Consider the following 8,832-nt stretch of genomic DNA (forward strand, 5'->3'; position numbering starts at 1 on the left):
GCTAATGACTGCCAATCCACAAGCTAAACAGAAACTTCTGATGGCCTACCTGGATGGAAAAGATAAATTAGGCCAATCTAATCAGAATTTGACTTTAAGAGATCTAGAGAAAGGATAATTGAAAACTCTGTAAGTAATAACTGTAAGGTCGTGTAGTTTGGGGTGGCCATTTTTGTCGATCCACAACTGAAGTTATGAGAGTGCAGAGGAGAAATGCAAAGATAAGCTCATACCCCACCTAAGGCCTCTGACAGCAGCTTCAGTAGCTGATGGCTGTGTCCCAGCTCTAATTCCTGTGGGGCTTAGCTGTCTTAGGTTCCTGTCCTTGGATTTCTTTAAGATTAGGCTCAGACATACACCTACCTACACACACACACACAACTTTTTTTTTCTTTTGAGCTAATTTAACTTTACTGAGTAAAGTTCTTTGCAACCTAAAATAGCCCTAAGACAAAAGTGTTCACTTTTTGAGTGAAAAAAGGCAGCAGTATTGTACTTGAGTTGTACTTGTAGTTACATAAAATGATGGCATGCAATCAAAGACTGAAGGTGAACAAAGAAATGAAGGCAATTAATGTCTTAGAATAGTGTAATTACAGAGTGATTTGCTTTCCTTTTTTATTTTTGCTGCTGGTATTTGTCGTGTAGGCCTTAAAACTTTAGACCCCAAAACTTTCGTCTAGTTCAGCCAGACCCTCTGACAAGTTGAGTTCCAAATGTCAAAGAAATAGAAATTTAGAAAATGTTTGTTTTCACAGTTGTCTAATTGTTGTATTATTTTATTGAAAAGTTCCCCCCAACACAATCACTTCCATATTAATAATTATGAGAAACTATTAACATTTTGAATATTTGTTAAATATGGTTAATTTTTATGCTAAAATCAAATATAAGATGAAAATAGGTTCATCAAATGTAGGTTTTCCAGCAGAATAAGACAATCTGAACTACGTTGTTGGGAGAGCTGAAAGGCAGTGTAATGGAAAGCATATTGGGACCTCAGATGAGATCCAGGGCTCTAGTCCTGGCTTCAGACGACTTAGCCAGCATCCCTCTCCCCTCCAGGCCTGTCTCTTCACCTACATGTCATTATAAGAACTGAACTACAAGATGCACCTCTAAGGACTCTTCTAGGTCAAACATTTATAGTTCTGTACATTATAGTTTTGTTCAGTTCAGTTCAGTTCAGTCGCTCAGTCGTGTTGGAGTGTTTGCAACCCCATGAACTGCAGCACGCCAGCCTCCCTGTCCATCACCAACTCCCGGAGTTCACCCAAACTCATGTGCGTCGAGTCGGTGGTGCCATCCAGCCATCTCATCCTCTGTCATCCCCTTCTCCTCCTGCCCCCAATCCCTCCCAGCATCAGGGTCTTTTCCAATGAGTCAGCTCTTCGCATCAGGTGGCCAAAGTACTGGAGTTTCAGCTTCAGCATCAGTCCTTCCAATGAACACCCAGGACTGATCTCCTTTAGGATGGACTGGTTGGATCTCCTTGCAGTCCAAGGGACTCTCAAGAGTCTTCTCCAACACCACAGTTCAAAAGCATCAATTCTTCAATGCTCAGCTTTCTTTATAGTCCAACTCTCACATCCATACATGACCACTGGAAAAACCATAGCCTTGACTAGATGGACCTTTGTTGACAAAGTAATGTCTCTGCTTTTTAATCTGCTGTCTAGGTTGGTCATAACTTTCCTTCCAAGGAGTAAGCGTCTTTTAATTTCATGGCTGCAGTCACCATCTGCAGTGATTTTGGAGCTCCAAAAAATAAAGTCAGCCACTGTTTTCAACTGTTTCCCTGTCTATTTGCCATGAATTGATGGGACCAGATGCCATGATCTTTCTTAGTTTTCTGAATGTTGAGCTTTAAGCCAACTTTTTCATTCTCCACTTTCACTTTCATCAAGAGGCTCTGTAGTTCCGCTTTACTTTTTGCCATAAGGGTGGTGTCATCTGCATATCTGAGGTTATTGATATTTCTCCCGGCAATCTTGATTCCAGCTTGTGCTTCCTCCAGCCCAGGGTTTCTCATTATGTACTCTGCATAGAAGTTAAATAAGCAGGGTGACAATATACAGCCTTGACGTACTCTTTTCCTATTTGGAACCAGTCTGTTGTTTCATGTCCAGCTCTAACTGTTAATAAAGTAAATTTTTCTAAGAAGGGAGGAATACCTGTAGCTTTATAGAGAAAAGACATCATAAATTTAAAAGACCAATTCTTTGAATTGTTTTGTCTCCTCACCCTTATCAATGTACACACACACATACAAACGCACACTTTGATTTTCAATCAGTACATGTATCTTTTTTCCTACTCTACAATATTTGGATGAATATTTTACTTCCATAACATGTTACTTTCTGTAAATGCATTGGGAGTATTATATTTAATTCTCCTGAGTTTTCCTAGGCTGCTAATTCCAATGTAAAAATACCAACCTTAACTCTTCAGCCTCTTCAGAGACCCAGGGGAGCAATAGTTTATTGAATTATAAAGTGACTCTTCCATAACAAAATTTCAAAGAGGGCTTGGGACAAGCACTGTCAGGAGCTGAAGTTGGATAAGCACAGTCAAGTATTCAGACCTTTATCCCAGTCCATTCACTCAAGCGTGCTGAAGCCCTAATGATGCCTCTGGACGCTGCAGAGGGGTAGGTACTCACTTCTGTTTATTTCAGTGCCCCTTTGATTTTTTTTTTCCAGAGGGAGGGTATTGTTGCTTTACAATGTTGTGTTAGTTTCTGCTGTACAGCAAAGTGAATCATCTATTTGTATACATATATCCTCTCCCTCTTGGTCTTCCCACGCCCCATCCCACCCATTTAGTCATCACAGAGCATGAACCTGAGCTCCCTGCACTATATAACAGGTTCCTTGATTAACACACCCTCCTGGCCTAGCTCCGTCCCCCTGGTGGTCCCTCAATTCAAGCTTTCCTGTCTCTCCTCCCTTTGTTACTTCTCAGGCACCCAGTCTACTGGCTCTCAACTAATGCAGGCCAGTTTCCTGAGAGAATACATGCTTTCCTTAGGAAGACATCCCAGAATGGGGAGAGTGTGGGCTAAAGAGGGAAAATTTTACAAAAAGTTTCCCCAAGCAAATCAAAATTGCTTCATGCCTCAGTAGAGAACTCTTTCTTTGTTAGAACTATTTGCCTCTCACTTGTCTCCCATCCCAATCCTTTTCATGCATATCCTTTCCCTTACTAAAATCTGCTGCTGTCAAAATTCTTATTTAACCACCAGGTGTACATCAGTACTTTTGCAGAGCAGTTTGACAATATCTAGCAAACTTGAGAATGACACAAACTTCGACCTAGTGATTCTATTCTCTGGTAAATATCCTAGAAATATTCCTGTATATGAGCGCAAACGTTCATTGTGTCACTGCCTGAGGGACTGAGAAACCAGGCACAACCTAAATGTCCATCAGCAGAATTGATCTTAAAATTGTGATACACACACACACATGCACACATAAAAGGAATACTATGTAACAGTTAAAGTGAACTATAGCTACATGTGTCAACATACATAATTTGTAAAATATGTGTTTGCATATATTTATAATTTAAAAGATGCAGAGAGAGGCAGAGGATAAAAGCAAATGGCAATAAGCAGAAGGATATGGTATGATACTGCATATAAAGCGGCTTATTATTTCAGATTACAAACATATGCAATAAAAGCATAAGGAAATTCAGAGAGTATTAAACACCAAATTCAAGGTTACTTCCAGAGGGTAGAGAGAGGAGGGTTGCAATTGGATTGCAACACAGGCAGCTACCATTGCCTTGGAACTGTATTATTTCCCTGTTGCTGCTGTAACAAATTACTGCAAACCTGATGGTTGAAAACAACAGAACTTTATTCTCTCCCAGTTCTGAAAGCCAGAAGTTCAAGATGTGAAGGTGTGGGCAGTGCCATGCTCCCTTTGCAGGCTCTAGAGGCAAATCTGTTCCTCACCTCTTCCCTCATCTGGTGGCTGCCAGCATTTCCGTGGTTTGTGGCCACATCACTCCAATTTTCAGATCTCTTTCTGATGCATCTTCACAAGACCTCCTTGTGCAGACAAGTGTGTGTATGTGAACATCCCTGTGTCTCCCTCTTATAAGACTCTTGTCGTGACATTTATGGCCCATCTGGATAATCCATGATAATCCCCCTGCAATCTCAAGACCCTTAACTTGAGCACACATGCAAAGATCCATTTTTCCAAATTTAACATTTACAAGTTTCAGGGGTTAGGACCTGGTATCTTTGGGAGGGGTACATTTTCAGCTACCACATAATGTTTTATTTCCTGAGCTGAATGGGGGGGAGATAGCACATATAGGCCCATGGCTGTCTCCCATGTGATACTGTTATCTGTGCATGTGGCTTACATCAGACACTGACTGTGACCGTGAACCTCTCGAGGAAGGAGAGGTCTCCAGGAGACTGAAGAGCAGTTGCAGTGGGAATAACTCAGTGGGAAGCTTAGGAAACCAGGAGTTGTGTTCTAAGAGCAGGGGGTATGCACTTGTCATTTCGCAGGTCAGTTCTGGCTCAGGTAAGACTCAGGGCATGACACCCATAAACTGACTCCTCTTGTTTTTAGAATTTTTGTGAGTCTCTTTTAAGGTGTCCAATTAAAATGTTTAGAGAGTGAAACATTTTACTTCTCCAAAAGACTTTCAAGTCTTCCCCTGAAGAAGACTTTCAAGTCTTCCCTGAAGAAAATTTAGTCTTAAAGGACTTGAAGAATAAAAAATAAACAAATATCCCTCCAAAAACCCTTTCAAAAACTGAGTGGATTGGATGCTAACTTCTAGCAGTAGACTTTCAGGCACTGAGGACAGGTCAGGGGAGAAAAATTCCAGTCATAATACATAGGCAGTCACCAGCCGTACCTACCTTTAATCCATGACTTCTGTCTCCAGCCCTTCCCAGGTCAAAAGAGTTACCAGTGCTCTGTGAGTCTGCTCTGCCCCCAGGAGGTGACAAATGGGCTCAGAACCTCCCCGACCAGAATGGGCAGTACATGGGAAAGCAAGTGGTCACTCCTTTGTCAGCACAGTTTGGCTGTGACTAAGCACATGTTCATTCTTTGTCTGCAGCCTGGGTAGAGCAGGACTGGTGAGGTCAGGGCCTGCACAGAGTCAGAGGACTGCCTGCGTCCACCCTCCCCAAATGAGGGATTGGTTGGTGATGATCAAGACTAACCCTACTGGGGGATGCTATGGAAATCTGACATCTCTGCATTCTGCCTAAAGGCACTGTGTCAACAAAATGTTCTGTGCATGGGGAACAGACTACATGGGTCATTTTTGCACCTATGAGTTATTAATGTGAATAACCTCTCTCTACTTTGCCAGCCATAGAAGCTGAGATTGTTGGCATGTCTTTTGACGTTCATTTCTCAGCTCAGATGGCATCACAACAGCCATATACCTAAAGGTGATTGCCTCGGTTACCATCCCTCCCATACGTTTTAAAAAATTTCTTTCTTACCGCTTTTCACAATCTGCAATTATCTTGTTTACTTATTTGCTTAAGTATTTATTATCTATTTGTCCCACTAAAAAGTGCTTTTTCTGGACTTCCCTGGAAATCCAGAGATTAAGACTCCACACTTCCAATAGAGGCGGTGTGGGTTCAATCCCTGGCTAGGGATATGTGGTCTCACATGCAGCCTGGTTCAGTCCCTGGATCAGGAAGATCCCCTGCAGGAAGGCATAGCAACCCACTCCAGTATTCTTACCTGCAGAATCCCATGGACAGAGGAGCCTGGCGGGCTGTTACAGTCCATAGGGTCACAAAGAGACATGACTGGAGTGACTTGGCATACACACACACACGGTGCAGCCAAAGAAAAAGAATGTAGGCTTTCTGAAGACAGGAACCTTGCTTTTTGGTATGTTCTTGTATCTTCAGAATTTAGGATAATACCTGACACAGAATAGACATTCAAAGTAAATTTTTATTGAATGAATGAGGGAATGAGCAAATGAATAAATGCCCTAGGGCCCAAAAAGAATTAGTCATGGAAAATGAAAGTAGAATCCAAATAAATATAAATATCCTATATTCATGTGCTTTGACATATTCAGCTAAGATTGCCTCCGATTTGCTGTTTCTGCCACATTTCTACAATTTACCACTGGAATATCATCCCCCTCATACGCATATTCATTCTCCAGGTAGAGAAACTGATGCCCAGCAAAGTGAAAGGGCTTGAACAAAACTACGTGGCTAGTTACAGTGATGACTTGAATTTGAGCACTCATTTCTACCACAGGAGAAAGTTACAGGATAATTTTTTTTAACTTTTTCTGTTCCTTTTGCCACAAACAACAACAAAACACCTGCTGTGAGAAAAATCTTTGGGACAAAGTCAGTGTTACAATTTGAGAAGACAATAACTTCTCCATATGGGGCTGTAGTCAAGGAATAACTACTATGGCGGGACTTTTGGCTAAGATTGGTGATCCTCTATGTTATTAGAGACGAGAGTAGGATGTCCTGCTTCCCAGGGCTACCAGACACATGAGATGTCAACAACAAGGAAGTTTTGGACTCAGACTCTGGTTATTTTTAGCATTAGGAATATGGTTTCATATGGCCAAGGGGCAACTCTACCAGGAAGCAAGGAACCTACTGACTTCATGAGGCCTTCCCAGCATCTAGAGCCATCTGGACAAAGACAGGGCAGGAAGCATGAAGAACAGAAGCTTTTAACACCCCCTCTTCCCATGAGCATCTGAGGCCTCCTCCTGCTTTGAGGGACAAATGCTGATTTCATGTGCTTAATGCGTTGATTGGGAAACCATAATTTCTTACTAAATGTGAGTACTTTCTCTGTGTTCGGTTCTCCCTTTGCGCATTATAGAAGGGTTTCCCTGATGGCTCAACAGTAAAGAATCCGCCTGCAATGCAGGAAACGTGGGTTTGATCCCTGGGTCAGGAAGAGCCCATAGAGAAGGAAGTAGCAGTGTTTCCACTCCAGTGTTCTTGCGTGGTAAATCCCACAGACAAAGGAGCTTGGCAGGCTACCTGGGGTCGCCAGAGTCTGACAGGATTTAGTGAGTAAACAACTGCAACAACATTATAGAAAGTATGCCTTGCTCATTCATTCGCTCCTTCTTACTATTTACTCTGAAAATGTCATTCCTTCGGAAACTTGTTTTGAATTACAATAGGAAAGTATGACTGCCACTGAAAGGAGAAGGAATTTTTTCCTTTCAAACAAATAAAAGCCCTGAGGTACCATATCTCATAAGTAAGTTTACTGCCAACCTACAGCAAAAGAGTCACCCACAGTAAAGGGACACTTTGAACACTAGTGTTTTACAGAAGAATAGCCTAACTTAGAGAATCTTTCTTAGCTCTCTAACAAACCTTACTATTTATTGATATTGTTTATTAATAATGTCTAGTATTGTACCAACCGCTTACACCACTGTCTTAAAAAAGACAACGCCCTTTAAAGTCACCAAGAACAGCCAGCAGGTGGCTACCTGAGAGAAAATGTTCAATACAGAATGATGGTACCCTAAATGTTAAACACAAACTGAAAAAAAAATTACTAAGCAATTTAAAATTAAGAAAAATTGTTATTTCAGCATAATAAAAGTTAACTATTCAGGGAGTAAAGAAACCTTGCGAAAACAGAATCCAAATAACATTCCAGAAAACATGATTTTAGGCCACCAAATTCAATATGGTAAAGAAACAATGTGATCGTTTTCAGCCCGAAAAGACTGGTAACTCCTGCAATGTGTTCAGTTCTCTGCTCAGGGGACTGGTTTGACTCATTATTAAAATTATGCCTAAGAACGCCAACAGCTCACATATTAGCTTTGACAGGAAGGCAGCTTTTCTTGTTCTTAGAATTACTGACTCCAAAGACAAATCCGATGTGTCAACGCTAAATAATCTCCTCCACCCCCAGTCATTGGTTGGCCTTTCCCACTAGACGATGAGGGCCTTAATGCAGGGATGCAGTCGTTCAGTTTTGTTTCCCTCACTTCTAGTAGAGAGGAGTGGAGTTAACACATGGACAGGTGTGAAGCTTGCCTCAAAAGTCAAATTCCCTTAAATGATACAAGTGAACTTACAAAAGAGAAAGAGACTCAGACTTATGGTTGCTTCGAGGAAGGGAGAGTTAGGGAGTTTGGGGCCATCATGCATGCACTGCTATATTTTAAATGGATGACCAACAAGGACCTACTGTATAGCACATAGAGCTCTGCTCAGTGTTATCTGGCAGCCTGGATAGGAGGGGGATTTGCGGGAGAATGCATACATGTGCATGTATGGCTGAGTCCCTTCACTGTTCTCCTGAAAGTATCATAACATTGTTCATCAGCTATACCCCAATACAAAATAGAAGTTCAAAGTGTGGGGAAAAAAATCAATTCCCTTTATTTTTAAATTTTATTTGTTCTATTCTTTATATCTATCTTTTTGGCATTTGAAGGACTTTTTAAACTATTTTGACCAAAAGCACCTCAGACTTTAGCTTATAGTAGATTTGCAGCATTTATGAAGGATGATATTGTTAGTTCCCTTGGGGCTGTTATTTTTCTTTTATTTACAATGAGTCAAGATCTTCAAATTGCTAAATAATATTCTGGATTCTGAAATGCTAATTGCAAGTACTACAAATTATAAAAACTAACTTGTACCAAGTATTATGGATGACTGAGACCAAGTTATTTCAAGTATTTACAATTAGAATCCACCCGCAGACAATGGTTTTCAGAGAGTCCATATAATCTCCACATCTCATCTGCAGCTATGTGTCCAGCTGCCTGCAAGGGCTCCATCCCCACCTCACTGGGGCTTTG

This window comes from Capra hircus, chromosome 1 (genome assembly GCF_001704415.2).
Source record: "Capra hircus breed San Clemente chromosome 1, ASM170441v1, whole genome shotgun sequence".
Lineage (NCBI taxonomy): Eukaryota > Metazoa > Chordata > Mammalia > Artiodactyla > Bovidae > Capra > Capra hircus.